Raw genomic sequence first — 18816 nt, forward strand, 5'->3', positions numbered from 1 at the left:
ACTAAAAAATAGTGAAATAGAAATTCTAGGAATTTAAGCCATTAAAAAACTGAGAAACTTAAAAACTATACTACAACTGGAAGAGAGAAACACTAATAAATCAAAACTTATTAGAATGTTTATTAAAAAACCAATACACTAAGGCCCATTATTTCAATGTCTAGGTCATTTTGAGTTTTTAAAAACTTTTGGTTAAGTCCAAAAAACATATTTCTAACTTCTAAATGACCTGACTCTTGAGTTAACTTAGACTTTCATTAACTCAGCTCTAAAGTATAAATTGAAAGAGCCGTCATTATTTAACATTTAAGTAGTATAAGTTAACATTAAGTTTAGGTTGACTCAGAGTTATTTGATTTTAAAGTTAACTCACACTCACAGTTAAAATAATTAGTCTAAGAGACTGAAAAACTGGAAAACAGATTAGAATTCTATAGATCTAAGTACAGAAATAGTGTTAAATTAAAAAAAATAGAAATGCAAATTAAGGCCCAATTTCTGATATGATTAAACTTCAGTTAAATTTTATTTCTAAGTTATTTGTTAAGGTAGTACATATCTGATACTTAAGGTTTAAGTAGAAAAAAATATGTTTCCAATTTTGAAATAACCTGACCCTTGAGTTAATTTAGGATTTTTCTAAGTCAGACCTAAAGTTGTAATAGAAAGAGATGTCATTATTCAATTATAAGTGAACATTAAGTTTAGATTAGGTCTAAAATTAACCCACAATTGAAATGACGAGCCTAAGAAATGGGAAAACTGAAAGTATAAGATAGTGAAGTAATGAAAAACTGAAAAATTTGGTGATAATGTGATAATGAAATATGGGGAAAACTAAAATGCTGAAATACTAGAAACTTAAAACTGTATGACTCAAGAAACATAAGACTGAAAGACTAGAAGCCTAAAATATTTTAGATCTAAATTAAAATGACTATTAGATAAATAACTAATTAATGCAAAAATTGAAAAATTTGTATTTTAATTAAAAAAGAACTGTAGGATCTTTAACACAAATATTTACATTTTTATCAAAACAAATTTTAGTTTTAAGAAAAGCTCTTAAAAATTGCGGGTTGGGAACTCTCCTAAGATTCTGTCTCCATAAATTATGCATAAAAGTGCGTTTTGAAGCGAAACATCGATATCGGCGGTAATGTTGATTAATGTTCTAAATTAAAGAGTTGTGCATATGCGTCGTAATGCACTTGTTCAGCATTATAATAAGTATAATGATATGATTTATGAATAGGCTAAGCTGAAAGCGCAAATTGCAAAAGTGATAAATGGAGAAAGAGGAAGAAGGAAGCGATCGCCAATTACCTGTTAACTGTTTCAACTTATTGAATTTGCTCAAAAAAACGAAATTACGAGCAATATCTCAATCCGAGACCCGAAAACCTTAATTAAAAGATCAAACGTTCGGTAATTACACGTCGTGCAAAAACCGAAATGTTATTTGTTCTCCGAACGTAACTGTTCTCGCAATTCTAATCCAAACAGCGAACATATGTTGCTTCGGCCCATAAATTATTTTTTATTCAGTTGGCGCGCGTGCCTACAATCTTTACAAAATCTACAATGGCTTCAGATAACCTCAGCGTCCTGGAAAAGATCAACGCAAGATGCTGAGGCGAGAAGAAAGAAACACAGTCGACCCGACCGAACTTTCGCCGGTTTTACGTAACAATTCTTTGAGGAATTGTTGCGAGCTTGACCGTCGGTCAGTTAACACCCTTGTTTGCACGCCAGCCCCAAATTCGGACAAATGTTTATACTATTTGGCCCTTTGTTGGGGAATCTTGTGTAATTTGCTGCCGTCAGGATAAATTATTACGAATTTGGTTGGGATTTTTTCGAGCTCGAGATGAGTATCTTCGCTTCCAATTACCATGTTAATTGCAACTAAATTGCTTTATTTACGGCTAGCTCTGATAGTGTCAATACCCAATCGATAACGCGAGGTAATTTCACTGTCAAAGCACGACATTGTTAATTAGTTGCGTTTCTTTGATCGGAAAAATCAAGAAAAAAATCGCCCATGATCGTGAATGACAAAAGGGCGACTGTAACGATTTCCATCGGAAAGAGCTTAAAAGGTGCACAATAACATCCTATAATACATAATAAGATAGTCTTGAGGGTGCCTCTCCCTCGTCTTATATCCCATATCCACGTGCCCTATTCTTATGCGGGACCTTTCAATCTTCTCCAGACGGTGTGTTGTTTGTTCAAGCTTTCTGTTTTTTAACGGACGCTTTTGCCGCGATTTTTACCACAAATAACTTCTAACGGCTGCCACATGCACGTAGGTGTGTGTGAGTTCTGAAATTACGTTGAATAATTGATGCAATTAAGCGGAATATATTTTTGTGGTACAATCGATTTGAATTTTAAATTAGTATCATATTGTTTCGGTTTTATTAATTGTAGACGCTTTTCAACGGGGAAATTTATGTACAGGATGCACGCCTGTCGTAAATATCGACTGGCGGATATAAATTCTTCCGCAAAATACACTGTTCTTAGACTTTTATTTTTTAATAGTTGCATTCAGTTACATTTTGTATTAAAGTGGCCTGTGACTACTATCAACACTAAATGTCAAAATTTTTAGTTATGCCAGTATTTCAGTGTTGGCAATCATTTACGCGTTTAAATTGTCAGTTTTACATTATTTAGGGCTGGTTTATAGAAAACTTTGTTATAATTTAATTCGTTGTTAAGTTAACAACGCGATTGGACCAATCACATTTGTTCAGTTAATCACGCATTTAATTGCGAATTAAATTAATGTTGCCAATTCAATTTTACAGCCACGCTCATTTTGATCAGATATTTAATTGAACGTATAGTGTTCACAGTATACAGTTGCTAAATGTAAATGCCAAAATAGAACACTAATAAGTTACATTTTCAGTATGTACCTATTATAAGTTGTAATATCTACTTAAATTTGTCAAAATCAATAAGGAACATAAAATTAAAAAAAAACAAAGAATATTAAAATTCAAATACCTATATTACAAACACATTGATGTCAAAATCTCTCTTCAGACGAAACCTACTACATTTTCAGAAATATTTTTTATCTTGTTTAAGTATTTTTTGGCACTTTTTCGTTTTAAAAATGAAATGTGATGACCCTTTTTAACTTAAAATTCAACAAGTTTTTACATTATTAAATGTTGCTAACTGAATTTTTAAACTACTACAATTTCAGTAGCTATTACAATAAATTTTTTAAATTTTTCAAAATTAAGGAAAACAACTTAAAAAAAACAAAAGTAATAAATATAAATATAAATAAGTATAATAATTAAAATTTAAATTATATATATACATTGACATTTTTTCGTTTTGGAATATTTAGAAGTAGGTAAGTGTTCTCTTCAGAATTCAGATGGTTTTTGTATTTATATATTTATATTCATATTTTTGAAGTACCTAATATTTTTATTCAAGTTTGATTTGTGTGAGATGACCTACACCTAGACTGAGAAATACAAAAAAATCTACGAGTATTTATGGCTTCAAATTCGCTTCAGTTCAAAATCTTATAAAAGATTTTCCTTTACTAAAAATGATTTTTCTTCGGAATCTTCAGAATCCCTTCAATTAATATAAAAATTATCCAATTTGAGTGGTCCTTAAATTCCCATAAGAAGTGTACCTAGTCCTTTGATCTTTAAATAGGCACACAAAGAAATAATTGCATTGAAAAAGTTCCCTTGGAGTGGGAAAAAGATGAAAGTTTTATGTCGTGCACAAAAAATGTTATTTATGACAAAATCAAGAAACAAAAGTTGCAAAAAAACATAAGGAAGCTACAAGGATTACAAGGATAAGACGGTTAAAATTCAAATATTTACCTTCAATACAATTTTTATTAATTACAAATTTTTACAATTTTTATTGATATTTTTTCGTTTTGAAAACATCAGGTCAGGTCAGGTCAGGTCAGGTTTTCAATTGAAATTTTGAAATTTTAAATAAAAAATCAATAAGGTGTATTTTATTTTGATCTTTCATTTGACAAAAATCACAGCGAAAAAAGACCAATTTTCGAAAAACATTTGCTGTTTCGTCTGAAAAGAGGAAATAACGAAAATTTGTTAGGCAATTTCTGATCAAAGTTTCTTATGATTCCGAAAGGTGATAATAATGTGGAGCTGGAAGTTGGGGAAATTTATTTTTAGCCAACGTTAGTCCAGCCGTAAACCCAAATTACACTGCTATTTTACGCAAATAGGTTTCTAGACAATAGCATTTTTAATTTATAAAATTCCGATGTGGGAGAATAAAAATGTGGGAGAATAAAAATGTGCAAGTGAGTGCTGCAGTGAGTCGAAAATCCCGAGTAATTTCGTTGACGTTGTCGTATTGAGATATCATTTGAACAAATCAATCTGCGTTAATATTCTTTTTAAATCGCGTCCGCTACGCAGCAGTATTTCAAGATCGCTATAACAAAGGAATTGATAATGACTCCACCGCTTACGCTGCAATTATTAATTGAGTTCACCACGTTTATTCGCTATTATAAATACAAAACAAATCATGACTTTTTATTATCATAAATTAAATCAACGTTAATCGGTTTTCTTTTTACCGCGTGTACTTTTCATTAACAGATTTATAATTAAGAGATAGGAACATGGTTGGGAATTTAATGAATCACTTAACTATCTAGTCCAGTGTGGGTTTTCGTTGTAATGAGAAAATTGATTTTCAAAGCATTGATTTCATCACAACACAACCATGTGTAGGTCTTACACAAACCTTGGATCCCTCTGGTGCTATTCGAAAAATCCTCAACCACTAATCACGAAATTACACACCCGACGAAAAAAATTATAGAGCAATTAAAAAAGGAGTTTAGCCCTCAGCTCCAAAACTATTACCTCCTCCACCTATAATAAGTTAATGAAACGAAAGTGGCAATTATGGTCGAACATCACGAAATATCGCTGATAAAATTTTCGCAAATTAAAACAAATTCATTGACTACCAAGGTCGACCAATCGGCTAGCAAATTAAAGTCTATTAAAGCACTGATTGGTTGACCTTGTTGACTTTATGTGATGGCAAATTTCGGACTGCTACCCTGTTTGTAAACCATCATTGCAAAACTACGGACGCAACACTATTGTCTTGCGTAATGGCACACTTTTATGTTAGATAACGCTTGACGTCAATTTTTGGATGTTTGTAAATAATCAAACTTTTGCAGATATTTATAGGATTCGCGGTCGAATAAACGCCAGTTCAAACACTAATGTGTGATGTCAGAATATTGTACAGGGTGCTCCAATCTCATGTTTTCAATCAAATCTAAATTTAAAAAGTCAGGGTGTACAACCATGTACAAGAAAAAGGTTGATGTAAGTAGGTATTAAGCAACATTGCAATTTTTCTTAATGAACTATGTCCAAAAAAAGTACAACAATTGTTTAATATTAAGAATTTTCACTTTAAAAAATCAAAGGAAATTCAAAAAAACATTGCATTTTATTGTTTTTTTATTTATGTAAAGTCACTAAGTATACCTATAAGTTCGAAATTAAAGTAATCTGAAAACATTGAATAATAGGAAGAGAAATTATTTGTTTTAGATGACTTTTAGTGGTTTTCAGAGTTCATTTTTTGATGAAGAAAATGAAGGCGTTCTAAAAGAAAGAACAAAAAAGGACAATAATTTTTTTCACAGCACAAATTTAAAATTGAAAACAATGTATACCTACAAAAAAAGATTAATGTACTAAGTAGGTACTTTAAGCAAAATTACTATCTAGTTTAATGATAACTGATGCCAATTTTCTAATTAAAAAATCAAAAAACGCCTGAAAAGGATTATGCATTTATTGTTTTATTTTTGTTAAATCACTAAGGGCCGGTTTTGAAAGCTTTCTATAAACCGACCCTAAGATTGTTAAATAAGTCTTTCAACTGAAATTATTTTGGTGGAACCTGTGGTTTGAAATTAATTTGACGACATATAGCATGTGAAGGACAGTAATGTTGTTATTTCTAGTTACATTATTCATTCTTGCTAATTGAATTTTTAAATCGTACACCACTTTAATAAGGAGTCGTTGAATGAAAATCACGGTGTGTTCTTACATAACTTTATATTTTCCTTATAAAAAATAAATTTCGTGTTTTCTATCAAATCATCGGTTAAAATTTTTATAAATTTAGATTTATTGATTCGAAATTTAAAACGCTTTCCTTTTTGAAACGCTTAATTCTAATGAAAATTCTTCTACATTGTTAATACAGTACCTACTTGCAGTAGTACTTTAATTCGAGAAATTGGCCCAAATCGCTTGCAAAACGATAAAAAATAAATACATTAAACATTAAAAAATAACGAAAACAAAAATTGAGTGTAAATAATTTTTTTACTTAATTTGGACACTTAAAAAATGACTGGATGTTAATACATCTAAGAAAACATTAGTGATGATAGTTTCCTCATTTTTGCAGCTTCATGGAGCCGTAAATTGTAATTTAAATAGAACAAATTAATTGGACTTTTGAATTATAATGTAGGTATTATTTGTGCAGTTTAACATGTAATACACGATGTTTAAGACATGAAATCTTAAAATAATAGCTTTAAGCGGCCATAATTCTGCTCTAAAATATACGACTTGGGATTAACATAAACTGAAAATTTGTGTTGTAATGAAAACAAATTTGTTCTGCTTCTGTCACATTAATTAACACAATAGTGGCCAAAATTCGTATTTCATAACATTCAAGACAACGAAACGTGTCTAATATTTAGAGATTTAAGCTCTTGTTTTCTCTATCAAAGAATTAAAATTGCGATTATTTTGGAAGTACCTACCATTTAATTTTACTTGATGATTTTGCAAAAATTCGTAGACAATTAATGTCTCAAAACAAAACCCAGCGGACAAAATGCAAAGTAAGAATCCTGTGTATTTCTTATCATTTCTTTTTAATTTTCTTCTAGACTGATTCACTTGTGAGCAGTGAAGAGTTAGTAACAATTCGATAATTATTTTTGGCATGTTTGTATTTTTTGATCTCTTCTAGATCCCTATAAGGTCCGTTATTTCATTGCTAAACTAATTTCGAGTTAAACGTAAACTTCAGGTGAACACAGAAAAATGTATTTTTAACTTCGAAAAATTCTGTCTTTTGAGCTAACATAGGCTTTTTTAACTCAGACCTAAGACACTAATTGAAAAAAAAACTTTACTATAAGTTAACATTAAGTTTAGGTCGACTTAAAAAAAACTTTACTATAAGTTAACATTAAGTTTAGGTCGACTTAAAATTAGTTGACACTAAAGTTAATTATTAAAGTGAAAAAGTAAATTTTGTCAAGTAATATACAGGGTCTTTCAAAATTGGGGGATTCCAAGTTCAGAGCATTGTAGAGAATACCTTCACTCTTTCAAATATAGAAATAAAGAAAAATTGCCTACATTGGTTTGAAGGTGCACTTTTTGAAATGCGTTTTCTTCAAATGCCGACTAAAAATTTCAATGTTTCTTGTTGTTTATGGTAATGATGATTATAAAAAGTAGGTAATACCTAGTGTAAAACAAATTATTGGAAAAGTAAAAAAGTTAAAAAAAATTGTAATTTGCCGTCTCATTTTTATGAAAAAATTTTGTCTTATTTTTCTGCAAAATGGAGAAAACGTTATTCAAAGGGGGCGCCTTCAGGCCAAAGGTATCTTTGTAAGGAAGCCCCAAATCATTATTTTTTCAATATTTGGACTAGTGAAGTAATTCTTTACAGTGCTCTAAAGTCGTACTCAGTCTCAGCCTGTAGATGAATGATTTGCTGTCAAGTAGGTATAAATTGACAAACATTTTAGAGTATTCTTTAATTACCCTATACATAATTATTATTAAAGTGTAAAACTTGTTAATTTTTTTGTTTATAATTTTTTTTGTCTCCAGAGTCACTTTTAACGTTGTACATTTTGTTGACGAGTTCAATTTTTAGGTCAAATTATTTCATTTTTGACTTGAGTTGTTTTGTAAAAGCCAGTTTAGAAAACACATTTAATTGCAATCAAATTTTATTTCTTAATTAATTTGACATTAATCTGACAATGCAAAGTATTTTTTAGATGAATTGATTCAGACTTAATCATAATTATTAATTTATTAAAAGAAACGTCAAAGTCTTAATTGTACAACTATGAGAATGAAAAAACCTAAATCAATTAATTTATCTCAAATATTTAGCTGCATACCTATTAGGAATTTCTTCGCATTTCCTGTTATTACGTGAAATCAATTCACGCAATTTTACATTTTTTCACTAATTCTTGGATAATTAAGTGATTTAGTAAATATTTTAACACAACTGGTTAATAAGACGAAAAAAGAAAAACCGAATGATTTGGGGATTCGGTGGCTTTGCAACAACAAAATTGTTTTTCCATTGAATATGCGACCTTTTCCGCGCTTGAAACAATCCCAACTTAGCATTTTTCGCAAACAAAGGCTCGAAATGAATGGCATCGATTAAAAATCGCAGCTCCCGTCTCCAATTCGCTCCGAAACTGAGTGCAATTGCCTCTTCTTCCGAAGTGGGTGGTGGGGCAAAGACACCCGTTGGAGGCAGATCTGCGAGTAACGAATCACCGACGCCTGGCCACCACTCCACGGTGGGTGCTTTGATCGTTCCTAAACATCAGTCGGAACCCGACACTAGCTTGGTGAGAACGCTGCCTCCACTCCCAACAGACTTTTACACGCGAAATACCGAGTGAATTGTAGTGATGTGAGAGCACTTGTGACTTTACTTATTTTTTATTTTTGGGTTTGTTTCGTTGGATTTTCTTGTCTCGGTTTGGTGGTGTGACCGTTTGTTAGTTTTCGGTGAGTAGCTCAGCCAATCATGCATTATTCATAATTATTATTAAGGGAAAAAATGCTACAATAAATCATCAATTGTGCTTTAATTGGTTTTCCGTGATTAAAGGACCACCTGTGTCTATGCAGTGATTACGAACTAATGATAAGTGTGTCATAGAAAAACAAAGAGGTTATTAGTGGAGATATAAACAATCAAAGGACCGGTAGCCTGATCCTATCTCAGATCATTGACACAGTGAGAAGAATTCGACATGACTTGCTCGATATATTTCGGCTTAGGAAATTTATTTGATAGAAGACGGCTTTTACATTCTTGTAATTAGATACGCGCAATATCGGTTAGACAATACAACAGTTTATTAAGCGGGTGTTACCAACCTACATTATTGTGTTACTTCGAGCAACGCTAGATGTAAACATTTAATTAATTATAGATAGACGATAGAGAAGACGTCATGAGGGCAAAAATATGCTTCTTGGTCTAATACGCAGTTGAAAAGTCACGATTCTGGGACGTTTTTTAGCCAAACTTTAGCATAATTACGAATATCTAGGATTATTAAAGAATACTTTGGTTTAAATAAATTGTGATTTACTTTGTATTGTCAAATGTCGAATTAATTACGAATTCAATTTTGATTGCAACTGAAAGTCTTCGTCCTTACCTAGTAATATTTTAGAACATTTAAAGTCGAAATGAAACAGTTTGGTAAAATTACAGATTTAGCAACAAACTCCCTTGAAAAAAAAAGAATAAAATTTTGATTTGTAAAAGAATTATCAATTCATTGGTTACTCAGCAAATACATTTTTTACTTTAAGACTTTTAAGAGATTTAGTAACAATTTATAATAACTAAAGTTAAATAAAATAATCTGGTTAAAAATGAGTCAAACAACAACATTCAAATTTTTACTCTAGGCAGGTAACTATTGCAGAATTAATAGCTCCGTTATAATTTCAGAACATAAAGTTAAAAAAGTGTGACAAAATATATCGATTTATTAGCCATTTGCTTTATTAAAATTTAACCAATTTGAATTGCCATTGCTTAGTATTTTGTCAAACGTCAAATTAATTACGAATTAAAGTTTGGTTGCATGAAGAGTTCTGTAAACTAGCTTGTTTTTAGAACAATATGTAGAATCAAAATGCAACTTTTACTCCAGTTTTAGAACAGTTAGTAAATGTAGTGCAATATTTTAGAATAATTAAAATAAAAGTGTAAAAGTTTGTCGAAAGGAAATAAAAAGGCTTTAATTTTTTTTGAATTTTTACATTTCCTAACAGAAGTTACGTTTTCAGTTCTAATTTTAGGTCCAGAAAAGGATTTAAATACAACTCTTTGTCAGAGAAATGAAAAAAAAAAAAAACAATAAAGAATATCTTACTTACTTTGTAAGTTGTGAACTATTTTGCATTGAATTAAAATTTGATTATTATTGAATGTTACTTATGTTGTAAAATAGTTTGTGAGAGACATGAAAACGAGATGGTGTAACAATTTGGAAAAAAGAAATAAAAAATGCTTTAAAAAAATTTGGCTTTTTACATTTATCAGCAGGAGTTACGTTTTTCTAATCTATTTTTTGGACCAGAAAAAGATTTAAACACAACTAAAGTCAAAAGTGCAACAGGTCGACAGAGAAATGAAAAAAGAAAAATCTTTAGACACATAAGAGATTTATGACCGATTTACAGAAATCGAATTAAAATTTTAATTTAGAATAAAATTATTTTTTATTGAGTTGTGAACTATTTTGCGTTGGGAGTCGACAAATTAACGAATTAAAATTTCATTATTATTGAATGTTACCTGTGTTGTAAAACAGTTCGTCAGAGAAATGTACACTAAATGATAAAATGTGAAAAAAAATTAATAGAAGAGAATAAAAGTGATCTAACTTTTATTCCAGTTTTAGGACAATTAGTAAATTAGTGCAATATTTTAGAAAATAAGAGTGTAACAATTTGAAAAAATGGCTCTAATAAGTTTGACTTTTTATATTTATTAACAGGACTTACATTTTCTATTCTAATTTTTCGACCAGAAAAAGATTTAAACAAAACTAAAGTCAAAGTGAAACTGTTCAACAGAGAATGTAAAAAAAATCAAAAATAATAAAGAATATTTATGAATGAAAACTGATATTTTTCATTCTAATCTTAAGACGTGCAAGAGATTTACAAAAAGCGAACTAAAATTTTAATTTAAAATAAAACTAACTTTTATTGAGTTGTGAATTATTTTGCATTGGGAATCCACAAATTAACGAATTAAAATTTGAATGCTATCTATTTTGTAAAAGGAGAAATTGAAACTGCCAATTTTCCTGAACTATTTTTTTTTGAAACGGCAAATTAAGTACGAATTAAAATGTTACTGTCCTATAGTAACAATTTAGAACAACTAAAGTCAACTGTAATAACTTGTTAACAAAGGCAAATTAAATTGGAAGTCAATTATGTTTGTTTGATGTTCAGTGTTTGCGACTTTAGGAAAACCTGATAATGCTGGCGTATGTCATTTGATGATAAACCTGTTTGGGTAGCACGCATAATTGTTGCTTTTTGAGCGCTTTTCCAACAATAAATTTTGTAATTTTTCCATTGCTCGTAATCGACGCTGTCATGTTTAATAATCGTCGTCATCTATCACCACTGACGTGCATAAATAAGAAATTACATTATAACCTACACATAAGATCACACGAGAGACTTTATGCAAATTTCTTCTATTTCAAACGATAAATTTCCACCAAGAATTCCATCATTATATTGATCGGAATTTGGTGGCCGCGTCAAGTCGCACACTAACTTTGGAAAAAATGCCGACTTTTTCCACGTTTAATCGATTGCTTGAGAGAAAAATTATGTAGGCATTTTCTTTAATAATTATTAGTTGGACACTTAATTAGAGTTAAATGCAAATTTCTAGTCCGACTTCATCCTAAAATTTAATTATCTTAATTATGTTTATATTGCTGCTGTTATTATTTATGGGCTTCGGCGTGCTAATAACGCAAATTTGAATATTATAATAGAGGGCAATCTGTCACTCTCGCCGGATAAACATAACTCAAACACCTCAAAAGTGAATCAGAGCGAACTACAAAAACCGACACGTGTTTCGACCCAACTGCCTTCATCAGGCAACATTCGCGACATATTCGCCATCTGGTGGTTCCTGCGTCTAACACTTTTGAAAATATTTACGATTTAAAATTGTAATTTTTATGAGTGAATGGAAATCCTATCTGGCTGACTGAAAACGCCAAGAAAATTCACATTTTAGATTGTGTTTGTTTGTAAATTGTTGTAAGCTTGTGTGGTTTTGGTTAAATAATGTGAATTTTGCAATGATTTCTAACAATAATTTAGAACTTTAGGCAAAAATACTCGTCTAGTACCAAAAAAATACACAAAAAATTACATTTTAAATTGACATACAAATAGTGTAAATTTTGCAATAATCTAGCAACTATTGAAAACTTTTCTTATAAAAATACGTACAACAAAAGTTAACAAACACAAAAAAAATAATCTCAGTTTAAACAAATGTAACTTTTTTTGATAATTTTATATTTAAATGTTTTTGTGTAAAACTCTGTTGACTGATGTACATGAACATACATTTGTATTGTAAATTGTTTACTGCATACAAATTTTGAAAAAAGTTACAATTTTACATTTTTGTAAAGTTACACTTTATAAAACCCCTACTTCAGATTAATGTAGTTATTGTACACCTGAAAAATTCCAGGTTCTTTTGATTTCGTACTCCACGGGGTTTTATATTTATACTTTTACTTTAAATTAATATGTTATTACAATTTTCTCTGTAACAATCCATTTTTTCAAAAAAATTCCTCAGCGTCTAAAACTTTGTTACATTTTCCTCAAGTTTATTTTATGAATTATTGTCGAAATTACATAACAATTCTGATTTTTATGAGTACATAGAAATTTCAAGGCTGAAGCGCTAAGAAAATTTGCATTTTACGTTTTACTTTGCGTTTGTTTGTAAATCGTTGTGAGATTGTGTGGTTTTGGTCGTCTAATGTAATTTTTATGATTTTTTGCAATAATTACGAACTTCATGCAAAAATACACTACTAAAAAAATTAATTATAAATTAATGTTTAGACTGTAACTTTAGTCAAATAATGTCATTTTGTAAGAAATTCTAGCAACAAGTGAATAAAAATTCAACAAAAGTTGACAGACGTAAAAGGATTAATTCTAATTTGAAGAAATGTTCACATTTTATGGAATAATGTGTCATTTTTTGTGTGAACTGTTTGTTAGTAAGTACATGTACATAAAATTACATTGTTCATTCTAGTTTTTATTTATTATTACATACAGTTTTACTTTTGTAAAATTACACTTTCTAAACTCCTCAGAATTTATGTAGTTATACTATTTGTTATAGTCATAGTTATTTAATAAACTAGTTTGTTAATAAAGGCGATTAATAAACGAATTTGTTTGAAACAAAACTGTTTAATAGTTGAGTTTATTAATGGCTCATTAACAAACGAGTTTATTACAATATTTTTTCGTTGACGATAAACTTTTTTTTGTGACAAAATTAAAAATTAATTACAAATCAAAACCAACCATCTTTTTCATCGCATCGATAAAGATATTTATTTAAAATACCTTCGTCTTTTGTTTGTTCTTGTGGTTGACCATTTTTAAATTTTTCAACACTTTCCGTTCACTTTTCCACAAACACTATCAGAAGAGATTAACGTCAACTCCATATATTTTCAATTTCACATAAAAATCACATTTGCTACAAAAGTATAGTTACTATTGAAAAATATGACATTATAACAAAAAAGGTCGCCATTGTGAATAAGTAATTGTAATTAATTGATTAATTAATTGATACCTCCAACCAACAATTGAAATTAAAGTCAGAATTAAGTTAATCTTAAAAAAATATAAAAAATTAACAAATTTAAAGAACTAAAAGTTAAAATATAAAGACAACATCAACGCCAAAATTACAAATAAAAAGCAGCTGAAATATTTTTTGAATAAATTTTCTCTCTAGCCAGTACTATTAATTAATTAATATAATCAATTAAAAATATAATCAAAACGTCAATATCCCAAAAACAGTTACTTAATGACTGATCAGTTCCAGGTTTGCAAAGGAAAAATTGCGTAATGTTAGTGCTAGTTGTTAGTCGTAGGAACAGTAGAAATAAAATTTAAGCTTGGAACCCATCATTTGAGGTTTAAAATCGGTGTTAATAAAATAATGTCTTGTATAATTATCAATTAATTTTGTCTTTAACCATCTCATCTAATTTTTGTTGGAAAAAAAATCTAATCGTCGCAGTCGTAGGAATAACTGAAATAAAGTCTTTAATTTGACGCGCTCCCAACATTTCATTTCTCATTTTCATGACTCGGAATAGGTTCCGACTTTGTTTTTGTGGACAGCTCGGAATTGTGCATATTTTTGGTTTGGTCCGCGATGAAAATGTCGCGTCGTGCGTAATAAAAGCGCTCATCATAAATATCCCGTCTCTCCTGAAGTAACAATCCTATTCTTGGCGGAATTTCATCCGACCTTTTGTTCGGTTTATGTCGCAGCTTTCGTCTCGAAAAATCATCGATTTACATATCGAACGGGATTCGGCGTTTAAATCACTGACCCAAATATCGAATATTAAACCACTGCATTGCTACTGTGTGTGTGTGTAGATCGGCACTTTCACTTCACGTTGAAAAATCTTTGAAAATCGGCGATTGAATAAATCATGCCTGAACCTACCCACAATTCCAGCTTTTTATCTCGTTGTTTTATTAGTGGTAGTAATTAACTTGAAAGTGTAGTAAGCGTGTAGGTAGCCGGAGTCGATTTAACACGAAATATTGATTTATTATGATGATCTACGCTCCGATACGGGTTCCTATCTTGAAAATAATTTGAATCACGTCCTTTGTGTAGTAGGCAGACGCTGGAATTTATATTTATGACTTCATTTAATAGTTTGCTCAATACTCGAATGCTCCTCCGGCGATCCGTAATCAACACCAACGTTTTTCCGCTGATGATTGTTCATAAACGATCAATTAAATCGGACCATCACGCGTTCGGTTCCCAAACAAAGCTGGGAAAGTCAATTGCCGCCGTTTGTCACGTCCTCAAAACATATAGAAAGAGTTGTTCACACAGTCCACCGACTTATCCCGATTTTTCAATGGGAAAATCAATCCAGGGGCGGCTAATTTACTAAGTGACTCGCCACTCTCACCACTATTGATTTTTCTTTAATTGTGTGATGGAGTAGTCGAGAGCGTCGAGTGTTTGACTATAAACAAATGGATGAAAACAACGTGATGACACGGAAAAATTCATTTACATTGGAAATGGACGACGATATAAATCTTGCATGAGGAGAGGGTTGACGAAAACAGCTCGCTGTAAACAACTAGGACCACCTAGGCGAAATTTTTAATTAGGGAAGTTGAAGCTAATCAATTCGGATTATCTGAAAGGAAAATATTTTAATATCGATCTCAGCGTTGTTAATAAGCCGTAAAGTGGAAGCGGATTTGTCACGCTTTGCTGAGATTTGGAATTTCTCGAATTTTGCTCTATTCATGTCCACAATTAAAAAAATTCAGAGCGGTAATTAAAAATTATCTAATATCAGGGAATTTTAACGGTGTTTGCCTGAAATTTAAACATATGACAGCATTTCTGAATTTATATTTGTTTTGAAATTTTTAGTTCTAAGAGCATTTAAAACAAAAAAATTACAGGCTGATAGAAGAAAATTTAATTTTTTTACTCGGACAGGGTTAGTCAATAATGGGTTATTGCTGACATGTCCTAAGATGCAACCAAAAACACAAATTGCACTTACCACTCCGATACTTTAATATTTTCAAAAACACTAATCGCAAAAACATTGGTTTTTTATCTCTTTAATAATAATAGTCACAATGAAATTTTAATAAATCTGTCAAGACAAACCTGATTACTCAATGTAATTGTGGATTAATTTTGATTTTTTTAACGATTACTGATCTGATCAGCTGTAAGCAATATTATTCTAGTATTATTCGTTGCATATTAAATAAAATGCTAAATAAGCCACTATTGACTCGCCCTGTATTTTTTAAAACGCAGCAAATGTGCTTAAGATTCAAAAAAGTGCAACGAACTAAGTTATTGAGTTAAATTTTCTTGAAAAGAGTCTTAGAGATCATATCTTTGTCTTTAACCGTTTAAATTTAAGCTTTAAGATGGTGAAAATAAACATAGAGGTATGTTTTTGTACTCTTTTACTTTTGTCTTGTACCTTTAACCGTAGCGTTTTTAAAATATGGGAAGGAGAGCAAATTTTAAATGAAATCTGTTTCTCATATTTGTCGTCAAAAATTGAATCGTCAGTTTTTCTCTGCCTATTATGAACTTGATGTTTTTTTAAGCAATTAATGAACGAACAGTTGTATTTAAATTCACTTATTCACTTAGTCGTAGTCGAAATTAAAATTAATTTTTTGGATACAGATAATCGAGTTATTTTGTATTTCGGTTCGTTTCCCAGTATTCAGTTCTCCTTAGTTTAAATCTATTATAAGTAACTCAGAATTTCCACAAAATCGTCTTCTAGTTTCAATGTTGGTATTTCAACTTCAGAATTTTCTCGAATGAAAAGATAAAATTATTAATTTAAGTTGGTTTTCTACATCGCCAAATAGTGTTTATATAAGGAATCATCAACAATTCACACAGTTTGAGAATAGATAGACTGATTTTTTTCTGTTTTTTTTTTTTTTAATTTAAAACCTGACATTACATAGCCGCAAGATGTAAAAGTTCTACTGAATTGTTGTCTGTCGTTTAATATTGGTACAAATAGGTTTTTCTAGATTAGCTGTCTGAAAAGACGAAAAAAAAAGATTTTGATTTTGATTGTAAAAATCTACATAATTATAACATGAGATCGAGAATATTCTGAATTAGAGCAAGTTTTGAAAGCGTAACTTTGGCCACATCTGTAAGGCCAACATAAAACAAAATAACCTCAAAACTGCGGCCGTAAATCAACAGCTAAAATGTGGCTAAGGTTCCGCATTTCCGCAGAGTGCGCAGGCACAGCTTGCTCTAATTCAGTTAATTTTCAATCTCATATTATATAAAATATATAAAAATAATACTTAATTTTGAGGTTCTTGTTGCACTATAAATTATATTTAATCAATCTGACATATTGAATTATCTAAAAAATACAGTTTCTGATAATATTAAATACAGTTAGAGCTTTCCTCTATTAAATAACAATTTAGGTAAAATCGTAAATCGTCACGTTTCGAATAAGTTTTGTTCTTCTTCAGGCATCCAACTTGTTGATTAATAATAAATATATTTGTCTGCTTTACGTAATACAAATTAAGTTTGTATCTGATTGAATTAAAAAAAATGTTTCAGAATGAAATATGTTGCAGTTTTTTGAATTCTTAAACAAATTTCGTTTAATTTTATTTTAAATTAAAAAAATTGGCAATAGGTTAGTTGTTGTCCACTTGACCTATTTTATGAATTTTTTCACAAGCTGAAAATTTGCTAAATGTGGTAATTATTTCACATATGAGACGACGTGATAATAATTGATAGACCGATCTTTATTTTCAAACCTCAGATCCTGCCGTATTTTGCCGCAAAGTGTGGAATTTTCAAATAATAAAAAGGAGAATATTGAATTTTGCTCTGTAATTGGCTCGTTCCAGTCCTCGCTGCTCTAATTAGAAACATTCCCTCGTTGCGCTAAATATTTAAATGGCGTGGAATCGAATCGATTAAAAATATAAAAAGTGGGTGTAACAGGACAAGCTATAAACGTGTCGAAATAAAAATATGACCTCCCACACTGCGGTTTACACACTTCACTCCTTCGAGTCATTAGCATGCTAAACGTTACTAGCTCTTACCATAAATGTTTATGTGTTATGTTTGCTTAGGTGCTAGCGGTTCGTCCTCCGAAGGTTGCGCGCTGTTTGAACATGTTGACCGTGTAGTACCCAAGACAAATACCTCGGTAAATGCATTCGGTTTATAGCTAGATTGTGCAACGTGAGCAAACACTCTGAAGATTCACGCGATTTTCGGGACGAAACATGGGCCGCAATTCGCCACTTGCGTCACAATTCACCCAGTATTTACATTAATATTCATTTTTAATCGCGACTCGAGGCTGGCAGAACTAGAACAACGCCGGATTTTTGCGGAATTCGAGTAACGTTTGGTTTTTAGTTTAATAAACTATTTCAGAGGAATGTACAACATTCTAACCATTAGTAACTGCAAATGCTGGTCTGGAAACGAACAGAATTCCGCTGCTATTAATCACAGAGTTTTTCCATTTTTGCAAATTTCAAATCACACACTGAGATAAGTCCTTGCCAAACAATAAAAATAGGACAGGGACTAATTGGTTCAGGCAGCCAACAATACAATGGGCCAAAAAATGGCACAATTTAACAAATTAAAAAATTCATTAGTCAGGGAATTTAACAAATTGGTCTCCGGATGGCAGAACCGTCAAATAATTGTGAATAAAGTAGCAAGTTAGCCTTGGCTTATTTCTTGTACAAAAGCGTTATTTTTGAGCTGCTTGACTCCGGAGAATGGATTATCAAGCAAATCACTTCAGGGAGGGTTTTCAGTGAATAAATACAGGGTGTCCCAGCTAATTGCTCAAAAAACAACTTTGTATTGTTTATGAATCACTCTGTACAGAGTGCACAATTTTCTCCTAAACTAAGAGTTTTTGGTTAAAACTATATCTCTCTATTTGTTTTTGACTTAAACAAAAGTTGACAGTTAAGTGAAATTAAAAAAAAATATCTTTCTTTTTATAAGATACACATTTGAAACGAAGGCACTTCTTTACACAGAATTTAATAA

At 30.6% G+C, this 18816-nt stretch overlaps 1 protein-coding gene across 2 annotated transcripts in view; it reads left to right on the forward strand.

Annotated features, from left to right (window-relative positions):
- LOC103312803 (early growth response protein 1) overlaps positions 1 to 18816 on the forward strand; it is a 182555-nt gene that overhangs the window by 115211 nt on the left and 48528 nt on the right. Inside the window, exon 1 of one of the 2 annotated variants that reach the window (XM_008194341.3) lies at positions 8535 to 8879. The exons of the other annotated variant lie outside the window; for it this stretch is intronic. The gene's annotated coding sequence lies outside the window, so the exon portion shown is untranslated. Of the gene's footprint in view, positions 1 to 8534; positions 8880 to 18816 lie in introns of those variants that run through there. 2 annotated transcript variants of the gene reach the window in all.

This window comes from Tribolium castaneum, chromosome 1, assembly GCF_031307605.1.
Source record: "Tribolium castaneum strain GA2 chromosome 1, icTriCast1.1, whole genome shotgun sequence".
Lineage (NCBI taxonomy): Eukaryota > Metazoa > Arthropoda > Insecta > Coleoptera > Tenebrionidae > Tribolium > Tribolium castaneum.